The sequence below is a fragment of the Sinohyriopsis cumingii genome, chromosome 1 (assembly GCF_028554795.1).
Source record: "Sinohyriopsis cumingii isolate HCF-2022 chromosome 1, ASM2855479v2, whole genome shotgun sequence".
Taxonomy (NCBI): domain Eukaryota; kingdom Metazoa; phylum Mollusca; class Bivalvia; order Unionida; family Unionidae; genus Sinohyriopsis; species Sinohyriopsis cumingii.
The window spans coordinates 8,573,033-8,594,648 of record NC_142961.1 but is presented as its reverse complement, the minus strand read 5'-3'; the positions used below and the strand labels follow the sequence as shown (position 1 = coordinate 8,594,648).

Sequence of the window (21,616 nt, the reverse complement as noted above, 5' to 3'; positions counted from 1 at the left end):
ATACTCTATTATGGTCTGTAATTCTTGAAAACAATCCACATTCTAGTGAACCAAGTTAAAACCTAAAGCAAATTTGAGAATAATCATGCAGACTTTCATTATATAACATTACACATCTTGCCCCCCCCCCCTTTTGCAATTGTATTAAGTGGTTCCAATCTTACGCACATCAGGAAATACAGATGATCGGTGAACTAAAAAACAAAAAGCAGGAAATATAATCATGATAACGAATAGAAAACTACCTTTCAACACGACAAATTTAGTACAGACAAAATAACTGGACCGAATATTCTATTTATTTGCATGAATGTAGTTTTAATCCAGTACAACAAGACACCTGCAGATTGTTTTCCGCCATTGGCGGCAATATCCGCTAATTTCGTCCCGATACATTCGAAATGTTTTCTCGGAAGATGAATCATACTTTTATATTTATTTGTCAAATATAGCTGATTTGAAAATGTCATGATACAAAATAACTTGTCATTTATAACTGATTTGAAAGTGTCATGGTAAAAAATAACTTGTCATACATACCCAATTTGAAAGTGGCATGATACAAAATTATATATAATATAGTTATATAATTTTGGAGACACTGCCCTTAGTTTAATTTTTTTCTTCTCCCCATAAACAATTTATTCGCTACGCTAATTTCTATCATAACTTAGATTTTTCTTTCCTGTGATGATTTTTAACGTTATTTATTTTTTAGTTATTATTGTACCTAGATTTGAAAATGATTTTCCAAATTGTTTCTCTGTATTAAACATGTCTCCACAAGGTATGGGTGAAACTGGTTTTACATTGGCTTCTAATTAAATGCAATATTAAGTCAGTTATCACTTTCTCTGAAACACCATGACTGTCAATCTCTACAGAACCTCCTTTTACCACTTTTGAAACAGAAATGTTGTCTGCTGATATTAGCTCCAATAAAATGCAGAAAATAAAATAGTACAAGATGAAATGGTGAATTTAGAGAATTAATTTCTTAAATTTCCTTTAGAGCGTGTCGACAAATAATTGTATAGTGTGTGTGTGTGTGTGTGTGTGTGTGTGTGTGTGATTTGGATTTTTTAACGTAGCTTTAAGACTTTTCCCTCCATATCGCTACAATGTTTGCAGTGTGGCAGTTTATAGTGACGTCTAGCACTGGGGCATCATGCCGCAGACATGTAGCATGATGTCCCACCCGGTCACATTATCCTGAAACCAGGCCGACCAATCCTAACACTAACCTCTTAATACTGAGCGCAAAGCGAGGCAGCTGTTAGTACCATTTTTATAAGTCCTTGGTATGACTTGGCCTGGGGTTCGAACCCCGCTAACTCCCACATCCGAGGCGGACACTCTAACCATTAGGCCACCGGAGCGGTCGATGAATGTATAGTAACTCTCAACTGTTTCTATTACAGGTCTCACCATAATTTTCAATTTTCAAATCGAGTGTTACGTCGCTAAATGATGGATCAAGAATACATCAAGAATACATGTAAATCAGAGTTATCCTTAGAATGAGAATGACCAACTCTACAACATAATACAGTGCTGTCCAACCCGCGGCCCACGGGCTGATTTTAAATGGCCCACCAGAGCTCGAGCAGCTATATAGTCGTTGCTTTTCAGTTTTCTGCTGCGGCCCTCGGCTTCAAGAAAAACATTTTTCAAAGGCCCATAGTGTCAAAAAAGTTGGACAGCACTGCCATAATAGGTTGGTTTTTGAAAAAAAAAAAGAAAAGAAATTACAACATCTAGTACGCACAACAACCGCTAAACTGTTGCAAGGTAGTAAATACAGCACACAATTTCATGAGTTAGTTTTTCAATAAAATAAAAAAATAAAAACAGTACAGTCAATTTCATGTTTGTTTTGGCATGACATTTACCGTTGCCAGTGATTGTTTGGGTTTTTGATGGGTTTTAACGACATTTCTCACACATTATTGGCTATATGATGCCGAGAATATGGGACCTAAGTGCCTTTCCCCAAGGACACGTTGACACAGCCAACCTGGGATTACGAGTGCAACTCTAAACCAACTGATCTACTGCGGCTCCCTACCGGAAATCTACATGAATATGGAGGGAATTACCGCCATAATTATATACGTGTATTTCCTAATCTTCCTTGTATCATCATTGTAAATGACTGCTTGCAAGTGCTACTTTCATAATTCTATCAATGTATGTTGTATTTTCATTGATGCAAATTGTACGTGGCAGTTTGCAAGTGCTACTTTCCTTCTGCATTATTGTAAATGACCGCTTGCAAGTGCTACATTCATAATTCTAGTCATAAATTATTTATTTTACATTGATCAAAGCTGTAAATGGTTGCTTGCAAGTTTTTCGATCTACTTTCCTTCTGCGTCATTGTATCTTGCAATTTGCTAACTACTGAATTGATTCTGTAGTTTGCCGTATGACAAAACGCTATGTCAGTTATTACAAGTTTTGTATATTCTGTTTATAAACTTTACAATTACATCATTCCAACTGCTGTTTTCATACAGATTTGGCCTTGCAACAATGTAAATACTAAGTTTTATTAGCATAGTCTTTGTTGTCGAACTCGTGTCGCCATATGTTGCCATAATGGCATACAAAAGATTAGCATGGCATTATGACAACAGACGGTGCTCTAAATTTCTACAGTTTTTCTTTTTCCATAAATAATGAATGCTCCCCACGGAGCTTTAGGGCTTTCATTTTGTGTCGATAACTCTTTCAGTCCCTTTTTTTAAGGTGTACGTTAGCAACAAAGTTTTAATCGTCTCTAAAACCATATGCTTTCTCGAAGATCTAAGTGATTTATAGCACCTTACGAAAACAAAAACGCACCAAAATGACCAGCTCAAGGAGTTGTATGGTCTAGACTATGCATTTCCTGTCTATATGACTTAGGAACAACAATTTAATTTCTCACTAACCACTCACCACGAGCAGGCACATCAAGTGTCTCCATTTTCTAGTAATGACCCCATTTTTCACAAAGTAACAAACTGGTACTTGTTTGGCTTTAATTTCTAAAACAAAGTATTGAGTCTTCTCTAAGAAATAGTACTTGGGGGCCTATAAATCACATTAAAATGACTTGCATGCTTATAAAGTAGTTGTTACTTTCTGCTCAGATATCTTACAACTGCAGTCAGAAGTTGGCTAGTGGTTTGTATTATTCTGTGAAAAAACTAACTTACTTATGAATCTCTCTCTCTCTCTCTCTCTCTCTCTCTCTCTCTCTCTGAGTGATTAAGACATTTAAATTAAGGAATTTACCTTATCATTTGTTCCAAGGCATATACATTGGGGATAAGAGGCCAAATTTAAAATGTCATCTCGTGTTCATAAATATAATAGTTTTGTGAAGGTCAAAGTATAGGAATAACAAATTAGCAAATAAAATATAATCCTTTCCAATGTTGTTTGCTTATAGCAAGTGCAAACAACTTTTTTTATTGCCCGCAAAATAAATTCATCAAAAAAGTGAGCATTTTTGTACAGTGTATATGTTAGATACAGATCCAGTAATGGAATGTTTTGGGGGATTAATTCGTGAAACAGACACTAGGGAATATAACCTGACTGTTCTTGAGTCATAATTTACAAATGTATGTGGTACATAAAAGGTAATGTGTCTTGGCCAATCCAGAATTTACAGTTTTAATTCCTCAGAATTTGCAATGATGAGTGTATGTCCAATCCAAAAGCCAGATTGTGTGAAAAGCTTGTCTTCATTCGTGTTTTATTTGTGTGAAAGTGAAAAACAAAAGGGGTTGGCAAAGAAATCTATAAGAACAATATAACAAGACAATCCAGGTATTTGTTCCTTATAATTGCCTACCTGTATGATAATTTTTGTTTCAGACTAATTCATCTAACAATATTGTTTTTATGAATGCCTGTTTAAATTAAACTTTTTTTTTCTCTTATATTTCCTATGAAAAGTTAAACATAGGACTGTATATTGTTTTTATTTATTTATTTTGCTTTATTGCAAGGTTGTATTGTGCTGATATTTTGTGTCATGACAATATTAACTTATATTTTAAACAGGATAAAATAAAGATAAATCACAGACAAATGAAGATGTTTATGTGGTGGTGGTGGTGTGTGTGTGTGTGTGTGTGTGTGTGTGTGTGTGTGTGTGTGTGGATGCTACAACAGCCTGAGCTGTGAGTAGCCTTAAAAACTGTTACAAGTTTTTTAGAAAATTATGTGGGGGATGTCTTATTCTTCTAAAAGAAAACAATCACATCTGTAGAAGATACATGTAAAAATTTGTATTAATCTTTTTAACTACTACATTAATTGCATATCCAAATGTATCAAGCACATATAGTACTGTACTGTAGCAGTAATAAAACACCATCAAACAGAGCTGGTTACTGGTAGCAGTAGCAATGTTAGTTACATTCAATATATTATATTTGTATACTTGCTACCAAAGGAGTCTGATGTTTTATCAGTGAAGTACCTTACAATCAATCATCTAATCTGTGCTATAAATATCGCTACATATATAGATGACTTTAAATATAATAAAAATGTAGTTTCCAGTTTGATATCTGTCGAAATAAAGCATCTCATAAGTGTATGGAAGTGTTCTTTATGTTTACATATAGAATATATATTTCGTACTCTTAGAATTTCTTTTCCTATATAATGAAATAAGTTCATATTTTGTAGCATATCTGCTTTGTATGTGATGTCCTTGTTTAAGTCATTTGCCTCTTGCTATTATATTGGAATTTGAGATTTAAAATGAAATTGGAGATATGATATACTTGTCACAGACAACTAGTGATAATACTTGCTGGCTATTGCATAATCATCCATGCCATACATATAGGGTTGAGAGAATAAACAATCATCATCTCTGTAATGTACTCTCTCTCTCTCTCTCTCTCTCTCTCGTGAATAAAGAAGAAATGAAAGTATGGCCTCGAGGTACGATTATCTGCAATTTGCTCAAACCTTATGAGGTCTTTACTGCTACAAAAAGCAGAATTTGCACTGCACTCTAAAATAATAAATATGCTCTAAACTGATAACATTGTGAATGAGATTATATAAACAAATTAGGGCCTTAAATCTCGCTTGTAAGCGGCTCCCCTATGCTGCCACCGTGCGGCAGTGGTAAATTAAACAGACAAAATGTTCAAATAAAATGGGATGGGAAGGGTCAGCGGAAATATAACATTGGGTAAATACATCTAATTGTATACAATTTGATACATTTAATTTGTTTTTTGCTACTTGCAGGCCACCTCTCTTCTGAATGTTAATACTCTGAGAAATCAGCAGCTGTAATTTAATTTGAATGATATTTTAAATAATTTGCCCAAACATGCCGTTAAGTGGTATAACCTCTTGTTGCTAGGGTCAGGGGAGTAGTCGTATTGTAAGAAATTGACGTGTCACAGCGCCATCTGTTGTCATAATGAGGCATTATTTTATGCTAACTTCCTTGATTCTAACTTGCAACGTGCTTGATGTTACATTATAGTCATGATCTTGCAAGTTGCAGTTTGTGTAACTTGTGATATAGCAAGTTTATAACTAGAATGTTAAAACTTGTAATAACTGACGTAGCATTTGCCATACGACAAACTACAGAATCAATTCAGTAGTTGGCAAATGGCAAGATACAATGACGCAGAAGGAAAGTAGATATAGGCACTTTCAAGCAGTCATTTACAGCCTGCATCAATGAAGAATAGAAAATTCATGACTAGAATTATGAATGTAGCACTTGCAAGCAGCCATTGACAATAAGGCAGAAGGAAAGTAGCACTTGCAAACTGATAGAATTATGAAAGTAGCACTTGCAAGTAGCCATTTACAATAATGCATCAAGGAAGATTAGAAAATACATGCATATAATTATGGCTATATTCCCCCTCCATACATGAAAGCCCTACAATATAAGGCGATCACTAGACATTTACGGTTAAACTGTCATGTTTCTTGCTGACAGATGCTTGGTAGGTTTTTATTGGCAAACACATTTTTGACTATCTTATGCCGAGGAATCGGGAATTATGTGCCTTTCACAAGGACACACAGAGGCAGCCGCCCTGGGCTGGTTTGGGTGAGCGTCGAACCTGCGACCCTTGGGTTACGAGTCCAACGTAGTACCAACTTTATTACCGCGGTTTTTTTTTTTTTTTTTTTTAACGTCCATAAGTGCCAGAAGGGCTAGAATGAAGGCACCCAGACTGGATGTTAAAAATAAAAGATATTAGAATTAGCCACCTTAAAAAAATGCCATCAAGCAGATATAAGTTACATACAGAATCACTTTGACAACTCTGTAAATAAAATAATTGTTATGTGTTGTCTTACTGTAATAGTTCTTGGCTTGGCCGAGAAAACTGTGGCCAAAAACTAATGAAGATTTACTCTTGGACTGTGTCGGTGTTTTAAATGGAGTACCTCTTTGCAATATGAATATTAGTACGTAACAATTCCAGGAATTAGAAAACTACATCTAAGAAATTCTAAGCACTCTACAGAAATGGCTGCCTGAAGAAACAAAAACTATAGAAAAATGATATTATAATATTTAAATCCATCACATGTTTACTTTAATCTGCTCGTTCATATTAACCTCTCTTTCTATACCAAAGCACTTGACTTAATTAAGGAAGCTGTAAATGTATCACAAGAGAAGACATGTATTTCTTGTTCCCGTTGACGTTTTTGTTTGCTTCTTTAACAAGTGCTTCTGTTAGTGAGAAACGTAGGATAAAGTCCAATGTGAGCCACAACGTCAACTTAACGTAGGATAAAGTCCCATGTAAGCTACAACTTTAACTTAACGTAGGATAGAGTATATTGTGAGCCCAACGTCAACATAACCTATCGTTCCAAACGTAGGATAAAGTCTAATGTCAGTCACAACGTCAACTTAACATATCGTTCCAAACGTAGGATAAAGTCTAATGTCAGTCACAATGTCAACTTAACCTATCGTTCCAAACGTAGGATAAAGTCAAATGTGAGCCATAGCGTCAACTTAACCTATCGTTCCAAACTCCAGCTAATACAAACTGGAGCTGAGACTCTCGTATGTAATGGCAAATTTTACTGCGCCTGATTTTCCTTTCAAACTGAGTTGTTTTAATTGTATTTTAATTTTATTTGATCTAATGAAAAAATGTAATCAAATTGTAAAGCGCTAAAAGTGCATTTAAGCCATATTGTATCAATCCTTATATAATTTATGGACTGTTTCCACGAATATATTGATGTTTGTTTAAAATTCAAGCATACAATATAGGGAGGATATAGAAGATTCGTAGCAATCTCTAGACATATAACTCAAAATTCAGGATTCAAGGAGATACACCAATGCATTGAAAGCACAGCATATCGTTGTTATTTGGTTACTGACCACTTTCTTCCTAAATATAAACAGGCCCGGCCCTAGGATTTAAGAGGCCCAAGGCAGCATGCGGAACCCCAAGGCAGCAAGCGATGAGCGGGGCTCCAAGCAAAAAACTTCATTGCGGAGTTGATTTCCTGAAAGCGCGGGGCCCAAGGCGGTTGCCTCGTTCGCCTTGCCCTAGGGCCGGGGCTGAATGTAAAGAACATTTTTCACCTTCATATGTTTCGACAAAATAAGGAATATTTGTCTTTTCAATTTTTTGTACTCGTATACGAATAGTTTGTTTTTCTCCTTTCAGTTAACAGATAAATATATGTCCGACGCTCCACCAATTAACCTACCGCGGTTCCCTGGTCCACAGAAAGATGTATGCCCAGAGATATATTTGCAACAACATAGTGATACAAATTAATCAAATTCTATAAAGCCATTATGTTTCGCATCTCGAAAGAATGACATCAAAAACACAATTGAACAGGAGTCCATCAAAGCTACTGCTCTTTTGGGCCTTTTCATCCTTTTAACCGCTAAGTGTAGAAACCATTTCTGATATTCTTTAGCGAACAAAGGTTTCAGATTAGCTGCTGTGATGGATAGGTTGGGTGTCAGACCGACACCATTTTCATTTAGGCCCAAGTATACGTCATTAGAATTCTTTCCGGTAAACACTACATCAATATGACCATCCGTTCAGGAGGAGTAGCGAAAGCAAGATTTTCAAGTCAGCTGTCATGGCAACCATACTAGATGTACAATGGGCACCATTCTCATTTAGGACTAATTAGGCATCAGAAGACATCTATATGGTGGCCACATGGGACGTCAGATCTGCACCATTTTAATTTAGGACGTCAGATCTGCGCCATTTTAATTTAGGATGTTAGATCAGCACTATTTTAATTTAGGACCAGTAAGACACTGTAAGACGTCTTCCAGTGAAAACTCCATGTTAATATGACCTTCCGTTTTGAGGAGTAAAAATAACAGGTTTTTCAAGATGGCTGCCATAGTGGCCATATTGGATATCAGATGCGTACCATTTCCATTTAGGACGAATAACATATCATAAGAAGTCTTCTGGTAAAACCACAACGTCGATGTGACTAGTCTTGGTGGATGAGTAGCATTTTGTTACTGTAAACCTATATTCTATTTTCAATTAAGAAAAGCATTAATACAATGTCATAAAAATATATATATTTTTTTATAAAACATGAATTGGTACATTAGAATTATAATAGTTAAAAACGTCATTTAATATTTCACACTAGACCAGGCATACCGCAACAGACGAATCTCAGGACAAAGTATTGACTATAAGGAATTAAATTCTCAAAATATGTGTTTATCAACCATTACCTACATGCACTGTCAACCAGCCAAACAGCTAGTCAGCAAAATGTTCTAGCTATGGAAGGAATACATATCCATCATTATGGAAATGGCGAGCACTATGCTCTCTTGTCAGCTTACTGAAAATGCAATTACATTGGAGAATCCCATTAATCACTTAATTTCATCCAGATATCAGTAGTCCAGCTTGGAACATGACTTAGTATTATTTAATGCACTTAGAAGTAATGCCATTCTTTAGTATGATTAAGATGACTTCTATTAAGGTAATACGTATTTTTACGATTCCAATCCAGTCATATATGTAACGGATAGGAATGGAGTGTGGGAAATGTTATGGCTAGCAAGATCTACCAAGTTTCGATTCGGAAATTACAAAATAAAATTTCCGGGACCGCCACCAGTCCAGTAGAATAATCCTGAAATGTACTATCAAGTTAAATGAGAGCAAGATCCGAAACGGAACATTCCATGGTGCAGTTCATTTCAGATTAAGCATATATTTAAACATATCGATGTTTCCGTTAGTTACACGAGCACATGACAAAACTTTCATTGCAATAATGTAAGTGTCTATGGAAAATAAGATAGCACAGTGCAAACCACAACAAGTTAAGGTGGCAAAACTATGGAAGCAAACAGGATTATGCCATTTTTAAAGAACTGTAAGTGTAGGGGCCCCGAGTGGCCGAGTGGTCTGAAGCGCTCATCGTTACGGATCACTGCCATCTCATCTCTGTATGTGTGGGTTCGAGTCTCGGGCTCGGCTAATGTGGGTATGTGAGAAAGCTTGCCAGTAGCTCCTCGTGGGTCGGTGGTTCTTTCCAGGGTTCTTCCTCCACCCTTAAAACCGGCCGCCATGTAGAGCCTATCTTGTGCTGAAAAATGGCGTTAAACCCCATTACAACAATAACAACAACCATTACAACAACAACAACAACAATAACAACAACTGTAAGTGTATTAGAATTATTACTTTTTGTCCTTCAAAACTGATGTTTACATTCCCCCAACCCAATTCTAGAGAGTAGAAGACAGTGTTCATTGCCATTGGTATCCTATGCGGAACAGTATGTATAGATAAAGCGCAAGGTCACGCATTGATATTCTGTATAGAGGCGATAATGGGTTATAGTGTTACCTCGCTCGCATATTACAACCCCTTACGGGCGGAATTGTGTTAGCCTTCAGTTGACAGTGGGCTGCGGTAGCTTAGTCGATACAACCGTGGACTTGTAATCCAAGGGTCGCGGTTTTGATAGCCGTCCAGGTCAGCCCGGGACGACTGCCTTGGTACGTTCTTAGGAAAGGCACTTTGCTCCCATTTCCTCTCCATGATATAATCAATAATGTTTTTTAAGTGGCATTAAAGCCAAATATACACAAGAAAAATACAGCAACCCTCACGTATTTGACAATTGCATATATAATTAACTGGTGAGTTCAAACAGAGAGAGACCATACATGCGCTATAGCCATCACAAAAAACCTTATGACATCATGAAGATGTGGAAGGCACTGACCTTAAATTTCTGATGAGAAAAAAATGGAAAGATACGAAAACTATTGAAATTAGGTCCACACCATTTGAATTTTAGTTAACTTCCTTAGTTTTCCTAAATACATGCACTGGCTTCTTCTCGAAAGAACGTTTTGATGCCACCGTGCAAGAAACTGCAAACATGTTAGCGTGTTCTCTCGCCACATGTATTGAACAAAACAGTTGGTTCCAGTAAAGAAGAAAGTAGTTTTAGAGAAGCGTATTATATGATCATCAGAAAGCTACGTGAAACTCTCATGTCTAAGTTTTTGGATGTCTCTGGTTACGTTAACATTTTTATTTTATTTGTATTAAAACGTGATATTCATTTTTTCCCAATAGTATGTCGTAAATAAATGTGGTATTTTAATTCCGCACAAAAGGACTGATCCACGACGTAATTTACAGTTTGACAAGTTGAATTAATTTATGCATCCTGCTGTTTAATTCTGTAATCAATCATGGACAGAACTGCGGCTATTATGGCTCGGGTCTTTGTTGACGCGTTAAATGTAATGCTTTCTCAAGGACATTTTACTTACGCTGCTATAGTGACGGTTTCAATTACTAATGTAAATTAAAAGGGTAATACACATTCTGGATAAAAAGAAAAATTAATATAAAATGGTCCGAAGAACAATTAAAAGAGAAATGGAATCATTCTTCTATGACGGCTGTTAAAACTCCTTTCACTTTAAGAGCTTGTGTGCCTGTATATATTCTTTTTGTATCTTGCTGTTTCTCGAACTTGCAAGTGCGAAATTATTCAAAGATTGGAAGTTAGGTATGCTATTTTAATAGTCAGTGCACAAGGCCTATTTCTTCTCCGAATCAGTAACCAGTAAGCTACGATTTCTATCACACTATTTAGTGAGGGTTACCATGAACTCATTCATAAACATGAGAGAGAGAGAGAGAGAGAGAGAGAGAGAGAGAGAGAAACAGCACATCATCCCAAAACCCAGCTCTTCGTTTATGGCAACCTAGAAGTGTTCAAGTAAATAAATAGTTTTACAGTTGCGGTTTTATCTCTCACTTGCAGATGGACGGAAAAGAAAAAAAGACCCGCATATCTTGCTATCAAAGCTTGTACACGGGAGGGCAAAGAAGCTGCATATAAACACTGAAAATTCAAATTTTTGCCATGGACTGATACCGGACCAAGGCGGTGCTGGGTTCCTGCTGGCAATAAAACATTCTTTGTTGCGTGCAACAAGAATAGACGCACCCTTTTTCAGTATGTCAGAGATCGTTCATGGTATAAATCCATTACCCAGCATAAGGCCAAGTGCCAGATTACCAAATAGGCAGAGTAGGCACATGCCTAGAGGCCCCGCGACAACGGATCAAAATAATATTGATAAAAATTATTAGGAGATAATTTGCGAGTGGGGCTCCAAGATTTCGACTGCCTAAGGGCCCAAGGGCCTCCACAGGGTTTAATCCGGCACTGATAATGCACAAAAAATGACAACTGCAGGAAGCATGCAAAAATTGTCTTATTTCATTAGTCATGAAATTGTACACAGCACATGTTAACTTCAGGTTATTTTTCAGCGCGCAACTGTCGAAATTGCTTACAAACTTAGTGTATTAAAACATTATTACCCCAAAGGAACTCAGCTCTGCATACGTAAAGAGATAGTTTGGTTGTAATGACTCTAGAAGTGTCCAATCATGTATCTGTGAAACATATCGACACATCAATCAAACAGAAATGTTCCTGATCTTGATATTTACTCACTAAACCCTTCAGTAAAGTTTACATATCAGTTATAGCTATTACATTTTTGAAGGTGATGTATTACATTATGAATACCGACCTATCATACGTGATAATACCAAGTGTAATGTTTATGTTCAAAAGACAAAACAATGTTACTGAAATGTTTAAGAACTATTTAGAGAAAAAAAAAAGAGATCCCAAAGATCAGTATGACATTTTTAAACCGGCATCCTGTTTATTTTCCAATATTCTTCAAACCAACTATTAGAGTAGGTATAGTGTGTACATAGTACACCTTCAAACGACAGCTGCGAATCAACACACCTGTGTATCAAATATGATTCCTTACAAATTACTCTTTTAAAGGCCCGGTAACTGCTGACAGCAAAGAAAACTCGGATCTCTTCAACAAGGCAACTAACGATGAAAAGACAACAAAAACCTGTATTGGTTCTATGCAACCTTTGACATTGGTAGTACTATGAGAATACATGTAATCGATGTAAACTGACAGGCCTGGCAGTTCTTTGCCAACTGCACTTAGTCCCAAAAACGTGTTTATTATTGCACTTGTTTTAAAATTAGGGTAGCAGGTTGTTGTTTATTTTCAAATTATGGTAAAATTAAACTTTACCGACATTCATAGGTCCAAAGACATCGTTGTATGACACAAGCGAAAATCCCCAACGCAAGTATTTTCATGGATTTTCTCGCGTATCTGGTTTTGATAAGAGAGAGAGAGGCGGGGGCGAACATTTTGACAATTTTATATTAAATAATTAATAATCAATTTTTAGAACATTATAATAGGTTTAAGAAACAACAACAACAAAACATTAAATACGCTACAGTATGTGTGCCTCCTAATCGATACATTCAACATATAGGCCTAGTGTCGACTGGCTATTGCAACTATGTATCATTGATATTACGAACACTGTGGATAGATCCCAAGGAAAGCGTAAATATACCGTTACGACGAACCAGATTACTCTAGGTTACTTGGTATAAGTTCAGTTTTAATGTTTTCGTCCAGCGTAATGTTTTTCTCTCTCACTCCAGATTTTTGCTAATTCTGTCCCTTACACACGAGAGAGGAGAGGGGAATGGAAAAAAGAAAGGATTATGATGAAATGGTGTACTATTTTAATTTCATTTAGAAAACATGGTATATTAATACTTTTTATCGTTATTTTCATGTTATTGATGATTAATGAATGAGTAGAAATTTATCATTGAACTATAGGCCTGCAGTTGAAAGAATGTTTATATATTTGTATTATTGCGCCATGGACGGATCACAATTTGATATACCAATACATATGTTGATGGCATGAATACCATTTAAGAAGGAAGCAGACGTTAGCCCCCAAGTCACTCCTTTTTATAATGTACTCAGGCCAGACACTAGGGTAAGGCGAACGATGCAACCGCCTTGGGCTCCGCGCTTTCAGGCAACGCAAGTTTTTTGTTTTGAGGCCCCATGCTCATCGCTTGCTGCCTTGGGCCCCACATGCTGTCTTGGGCCCCGCACATCCTAGGGCTGGGCCTGAATGTACTGGTGTCAACATCACATTTGCATGACAAATAATTAAAAAATAAATAAATAAATAAAAAGCATATCTGTCATTCTATAAACACATCAAATATTTTTACTAAAGTTACCAGTAACGCTATGTACATTCCACAAGATATAACTGGAAACGGCCTTAATACGGACGGAAATTGTTTCATTAATGAAACAGTTCTTGTTTCCTATTTAAAAAGCTATCCACCAAAACCAAGCAATTATTTGTATCTGATTGGCTGCTAAGTGGTTTGAGAAACTCATAAACTGTTCCATGCGATACATACTGGTAGACATAAAATATTTCTGGAATATATATTTTTGAAAGCATTTCACCTGTTCCGAGGACTTCGTCTATTTCTGCGAAATAAAAACAAGCTTCGGGCACATCTCGGAGTAGTAATTTGCAAAAAAATCTTACATTTCGTTTGTCAGAAACTCCTTCTCAGGAAAGGTCGCGCTCTACAGTTTCGTAGTTTGCATAAGGGTTAGATTTAAAAACAAAAATAATTTCTCAGGGTTTCCTCACTGGTTGTAGAAAAAAATGTACATCGTTTTTAATGTAAATTACTGCGCCAACTTTCATGAGAGGCATATTTTTGTCTCACAGATATAGTGAAGATGGTCCGAACGTTGACAGCTATTCATTCGTAACTTTTTAATCAATACATGCTTCGTAAATAACCCAGGTGTCTTTGCGTGAATTCAAGCAATATCCATTACTTACTAAACAAGAAAAAATATTGAGAGAGAGAGAAAAAAAACTGACAACTAAAACGCTAAGCAAGTGGGCGAGGACAACGCCTATTTCATCTACAAAAAAGCGAATCTATCATGATCCAGGACAAGGTGAATACAATAATCCCATCGTATCATTTACATAAACCATCTTCGTGAAACACCTAAGTATAAGCGTATACAATGTGTAGCTCTGTTAGAAACTCTCATATCGATTTAGAATTTGATATTTCAGCTCTCTGTTAACCAATCACCCATAAAGTGGGAGAGATTAAAGTACGTGACAAGAATTGTAGACCACAACGTATGATGGTATATTTGAAAAAGATGGTCTATCCACCTAAACTGTAAAACTGTATATTTTTCATTACCCTGAAAAGCAACAACCGGCTGTGACATTGGTATTAACTAAGTCACTCATTTTGAATTGATTTCAAAATAAAGTTGGGACTTTTCAAAAGTTTTATTGAAGAACAATTTTTAACAATCTACATACAGTATATATGCACTTCGAACACTTATTTTCCTTTCATTTTGTATGGAAATATCCTCTATCAAACATCGAGCACAGCGTAGAGCGTAGGTCAGAAATGTCTCTGTGTGTGTGATTTGGATTTTTAACATAGCTTTAACAATTTTTCAGAAATATCACTACGACGATGTCTGAAGTCTAATAATTTATATTGATGTCTAGCATTGAGGCATCATGCCGCAGACATGTAGCATCACTTCCCACCCAGTCACATTATCCTGACACCAGGCCGACCAGTCCTAACACTAACCTCTTAAAGCTGAGCGGATTTTTATAAGTCTTTGCATGACTTGGTCGGGGTTCGAACCCACGACTTCCCGCATCCGAGGCAGACGCTCTAACCATTAGGCCACCGGAGCGATCCGGTCAGAAATATACGAATATTCATGTAGAGTGTGCAACACAGTGTAAGTATCTGACAGTTGTCACCCACAAAAGAGCGTTCATATTAAATACTGTCAAATACATTGCTGATCATTACTTCGGTGTACAAGTAACCATTTTCCTTTGGTCAATGATTTCCCCTTTTTCGTTAAAAGAACAAACGTAAACAATGTTATTTCTTACCTTCTGAATAAAGGATGCACTCCGCCAAGAATAATCAACCGCTTCTGTTGTTTTTTGGTTTCTAAACCCAGATGAATAATAATGTGCACAGTCGAAAGGTTGAGTAGTAGATAGTTAAAGGCTGTGTATCCAGTCAAAATCAATGACACCGCTACAGGATGACACCAACTTGTTTGCCTGCTGAGTCCTGGCGAACCCAAACAAGCAGAGCAATTCACCCGACCAGAAAACACGGTGAGTAGGAATGTATTTACCCACAAGGAAAACACTACATAGATTCTACTGGTAGGAAATCTTTTCTCTGAATGATGGGATCACTCCACATTATCCGCAATGCTGAAGTGAAAGATATGGTTTCTTTCGACATTCGTTTAAAATCCCTCAACCTGTAAAACCCATTCATCCAGTTAAAACGACGATCGGCGTAAGTAACAGACTGCATGAACCAAATGTATATTTATAATTTTTTACTTTATACATAACGTGGTATATCAACGATACATCGTACGTGCTATACATATTATATAAAAGAGAGAGAGAGAGAGAAATAAACAGATAGAAAAGTCAGTGACATGGCCATAAAGATAGGACTGAAAGGTGGAAAGGCCATTAAACCAACAAATCTACCGCTATGAATATCCTACAAATAGAGAGGGAAACATGGAAAGAAGGTATCCATAGATGGAAACTCGGAGAGATAATCTGCATCTAGAAAAGCAAATCAAAACCTCGGTATGCTGAAACACATATGGTAGTCCAAACAATTCTGAGCCTAACGTGCCATCTGAGAGACGACGAGGGATGATGCATATGATAAAATGTACAATGAAAGATAGACGTGAAGTAAAGGGTTCGTTAGCTGGCTAGATCTGCAAAAAGAATACGGAAAGATTTATTTGTATTGACCTTTGATACACATTCTGTCTCAAAGTATCTAACGGTAAATGCTCTTTAGTGGACCATAAAATAAACGTGGTTGAAATATATATTTTGTACATGTAGACATGTACTAGAATTTTGTATGGAATTGCAACGCCCCTAAAATTTGAAATGTATAAAAGAGAAAGCACCTATTATGAACACATGTATGACCAAGACACCGTTCATAAGATATATGAATGATCGGACGGCGACATAACATCTTAGACGCAAGAAAGATCAATTGAAGTAAAACTATTACAAAATTGAGGGTCCTTTCACTAATAGAAAAGGACAGGCAAGGAGGCAAATATAATACAGTGTATAGCTAAGAGCGCATCGCATAACCAGCCAAAACACCAATTTTACATTGTAAATTCGTATACATATTTTTCAGATCGAACCTGATAAATATCGTCCCAATTAAAAAAATATTAAAGAATAAATATCTTGATCGCAGCACTCTATTTATGTTTGCTTCTGCACAAACTGTCTTTCCAAGAAACAACGTCTCATATTCGGAATCTGAAATGATTAAAAATTCTGACGTCTAAATGACTAACCTCAAATCGGTGACCAGAATTTTAGTTGAATCTGTGCCTGACATCTGTTCTGTGTGTAATCTTAAGAATTCTCCTCACGGTAGGTTATCTCCCCTTTGTAAGGTCCAGACAACTGCCACCTTGATAAAATGCCACTAAGAGACAACAGTACGTTTTTATAACGATATCACACTCAATTAAGTATAGTATAGAGTTCAAGTTCGAAATTCGTCACTTGCAGTGACGGAACACACCGTCGATGATGTTAGACGGTAAAACACGACTGACGACATACAGTAGGAATGACGCAACAATGAAGTGCATTTGTTTCGCTATACTTAGGGTTTGGTTCCTTTTCCCTCATTATTGATTGAGTTTCAAGATGGAATAACAAAAGAACAACGGGATCAGCTATAATGGATGTCAGCTTGGTACCATTTTCATTTAAGACAATACCAAATGGACATAATTATGAGTCTTCTGGTAAAAACCCTACGCCAAAATGACTTTCCGTTTAAGTTGATTTGTGATAGCAAGAATTATATGATGGCAGCCATCGTGGCCATATTGGACATAAGATCAGCACCATTTTTATTTAGATCTAGCTAGACATCTTAACAAACCTTTTCGTGAAAGCTCCATATCGATACGACCATCCATTGAAGTGGAGCAGCAACAAAACGATTTTCAAGATGGCTGCTGTGGCGTTCCTACTGGATGTGAGATCCTCACCATTTTCATTTAGGACCAGCTTGACCGAGGGATGAATGCGTGTATCAAGTTTCAAGGCAATCATCCAGGTATTTTAGGATGAAGAGGGATAACAAACGTGTGCTAAAGGCCGAACGGCAGACGGACAACAGCACATCCCAAAAGATCTAGTCTATGGCCATTAACTAGTAGAGGTAACACTGAGACTGACATAAAAAAAAACTGTACTCAGAGGATGTGAAAAAACAGAAAGTAAATAAAAGTTCAATAAGGCGCACAAATATCATGCAACAAGTGAGATCTGAAACAGGCTAAAAATACAGGCTTACCCCTTCTCTGAAAATTAAACAACCCAAAAGAAAACAAACACACAGTCTGGAAACTGGTGATCAAAGGTGTACATGCACTGCTATTTTTTTAGGAAAGGACGAATTATTTGGACAGGGGCGTGCATATGCATTTGAGTCTCCCTTTTTGTGGACTTAATTCCAGTAAAATGTATATAACGTTTGCCTTTAAAGGGCTAAAAGACAGGCGCAGACTACACTGATATTATGTAAATGGAACAAACAGTGATTCGTGTGATACCTTAAATTGTAGTCGCTAAATTCACACAGCTTCTACGATATATCTGTGCATATACATACCAAACAGTGAATAACAAAATACAGGTATGTTACACTGATATAACCCCTATTAAGCGACTATTACGTGAAATTTCTAACTGTGACAACTCGCATGGAATGGTGAATTCTCCACAATGAAATAAATTCATCAACCTTGGATCTACTTGTTGGCAGTGGTATTCGTCCCAAATATGTACACGAATAAGTTGAAATAACACCCTCAGGAATGCCAGGCCTTTCTGCATGAACAAGTAACATATCTGTCAGTTTAAACAAGGATTATGCCTTCTAAGACGAATATATTTATCTTTCAGGGTCATCTAGAAGGCAACAGCTCAGTGAGGGAAATAATTCTTAGTATGAACTGTCTAATAAGAGTCTATTCGGGTCGACTGTAAATAGGTGATTGTCCCAGTGACAATACGTCCTTCACATCGTGTTATTATGAAGCCAGCGTATAAAGTATTTTGGCGTCAAGTTGTTGAATCGAATGTGCTTTGACAGAAAAATGTATATGGCCAATATGAAACAGATGACACGAAATTATTGCGACGTATGTATGGAACAACATTAAGGTCTACACCTTATTTAATCACTGTACACACTCTCAAATAAGGATTTTAATGGGGGACATGCCCAGCATATGTGTAAAGCTACTCCAATACTCTTTTGAAATGATATTGATTGATTGGCTAGTTTTACTTATATATTCACTCCTGATATCTTCCCGGGGTTTTTCAGGGTTCTTCCTCCACCAATTATACTGGCCGCCATGTATAGCCTATCTTGTGCTGAAAAATGGCGTTAAACCATACAACAACAACAACAACACTCCTGATATTAAAGCTACTTTGCCGCCATTACATGCAAAATGTCGCATACGCCAATTCATCTGAATAATATTGAATCTTGAAAGATATTGGTCCTAAACATCGTTGGATGCCATTAAAACTAGATAATACGGACGTTCCATCAAATTATGAGCCATGCAAGTTCTCCTTCGAGCTGAGAAACCCGATCATCTTTCACATGCGTACAAATTAATCCGATGTAGATCGACGATGTCAGTGGGTCAACCGATTTCAGTCGAAAGCTTGATGACGCCACTGTTATAAATATAAGAAACCATCACCATTATGTGTCGGATACAGTATGTCATCCTTATGTGATACTCTATTCTCATTTTGCGCTTGATATCATGCAGTACCTGGCCTTGAATTTACGAGTATTTTTTCTTTAAAGGTATAACTGACGTGCATTAGTTTTTGCAAGTCCGTGTCGTATACTTACCAAGGGTAATGGTACAACATTTTTAAAGATAATTTCGCAGTACATTCTGTCGTGGTCAGCATGACACGTAAACATTAAATTTGACGATTTTGCTAGACACGCAATAAATTGCTGACTGAGAGGGATGGTATCTGCTTTTTTGGGTCATGAATTCAATTTTAATTAGAGTCCATTCGATAACGGTCTGACAGATATGGAAGAATACGGTCATATAGCAGTATATGACGGAGCTGAGACTAACAAGTGCAAAGATTTTGGAATGGTATTTACAGCTACCTCACCAGGCGCTGAGCATTAAGAGGTTAGTGTTAGGACTGGTCGGCCTGGTGTCAGGATAATGTGACTTGGTGGGGCATCATGTTACATGTCTGCGGCATGATGCCATAGTGCTAGACATCACTTTAAACTGCCACACTGCAGACATCGTAGCAATATACTGGAAAATTGTTAAAGCTAAGTTTTAAAAAATCTAAGCGACAAATCTAAGCAACAAGCAAACATTTTGGAAAATCTTGGATCATTTGAAACAGTTGTCATAAAATGATATTTTTTCTAAATGGTTATTAATAAATGTATACTAGAGAGGGTCATTCTGACTACAATGTTTTGGCGGTTAGAGAAGGTAATCATGATTGGCTAAGCTAAATGAGGATGGGGAGGAGTTCGCAGACTGAATACAAGGTTTAAAGAAATCTCCCTCGCGAAATTAGACAGTCTAAGTTCTGAGCAGAGCCCTAATTTTAGCTTCGGGAAATATCAATATTTCTCGTTAGATTGTCCAAGGGACGTGTGTTGCAAAGGAAGACACGGAAAGAGATAATTGTTTTTTGAATTTCTTCATTTTTAAATTCATACTTCAGTTTCCCTTGATTTCAGATGTTAATTGCTTGTATGCATTTGTCTCGAATGTTATATGACTCATTGATTTTATGAACTTGTTCGAATTACTTCGTTCAGATGCACCGCTCTGGTGGCATAATCTTTAGAGCGTTGGCTGCGGGAGGTCGTGGATTTCAAACCCGGCCAAGTCATACCAAAGGCTTATAAAAATGGTACTAACAGTTGCCTCGCTAGGCGCTCAGCATTAAGAGTTTAGTGCTTGGGGCTGGTCGGTCTCTGTTAGGATAATGTGACTGGATGGGGCATCATGCTACAGCCTGAAGCCCCAGTGCTAGACATCACTATAAACTGTCAAACTGCAGACATGTTAGTAACATGACTAAAAAATGTTAAAGCTACGTTAAAAACCCAAATCACACACACACACACACACACACACACACACACACACACACACGTTCAGATGTAGCCGAAATTATGTATTGTATAAATTTCACGTATTACTCTGATATGAATTGTTAGAATGAATTTATCTGTCTTAAATGATTGTATCATGGATGTTAAGAAATGAATTCACTATGTCTGTGTCAATGAATCTCTTATTAGCAAAGTAACATAGTCAGGACAATTAGTGGGGTCCATTAATTCATTTTTGAAATAAATTTGTGAATTCTTTTCAGCCGAGAACCGATGGTGTAAACATTAGGAACGTTTGTCGACTGACAGTTCAGATAGTAATTTATAGCTCACAGCGGGGCGTAATTGCTATCAAAGAGGTCTAATTATGTCATGTTGCAGAGGAATGCGAGTAGCTGCTAACAAGATATTAATTGATGATGATCGGGTGTGAGTATCAGTATCTGACCATATTAACTTTGTTCCGTGGAACTGGGTTAAGAGAACACCTGAAGTCAAAGAGCGGGAACGGTGTTCATCCCAGGAGAGGTAAAATCCCTGACACTGATTAAGGCTGGATATTATATTCTTATGTGGTGGAAAAGTGCGCAATCTGCAATCAAGACGGTTGATGACCCGACGAGGTTAGATGGAGTGAAAATGAAAAGAAATACGCAACGCCGACCATTCATCAATAGTGATTTGGAAAAGACCGGAAGCAACCAGGTGATGCTGACATGCCGGCAATTTGAGTTCGATCAGTCACTCGATTATATGATGAAATTTGTTCTATCAGTATAACAGAACGGCTAATTTAATTTCGCATAAACTGTGTAACTCTGTTTCTAAGAGAAAGTGAATCATTCAAATGCCA

General features: G+C 36.9%; 1 protein-coding gene across 2 annotated transcripts in view; it reads right to left on the bottom strand.

The window, feature by feature from the left end:
• The window catches only part of LOC149806390 (band 4.1-like protein 2), a 324,157-nt gene that overhangs the window by 180,087 nt on the left and 122,454 nt on the right, over window positions 1-21,616 (bottom strand). Inside the window, exon 1 of one of the 2 annotated variants that reach the window (XM_089952704.1) lies at window positions 15,420-15,577. The exons of the other annotated variant lie outside the window; for it this stretch is intronic. The gene's annotated coding sequence lies outside the window, so the exon portion shown is untranslated. Of the gene's footprint in view, window positions 1-15,419; window positions 15,578-21,616 lie in introns of those variants that run through there. 2 annotated transcript variants of the gene reach the window in all.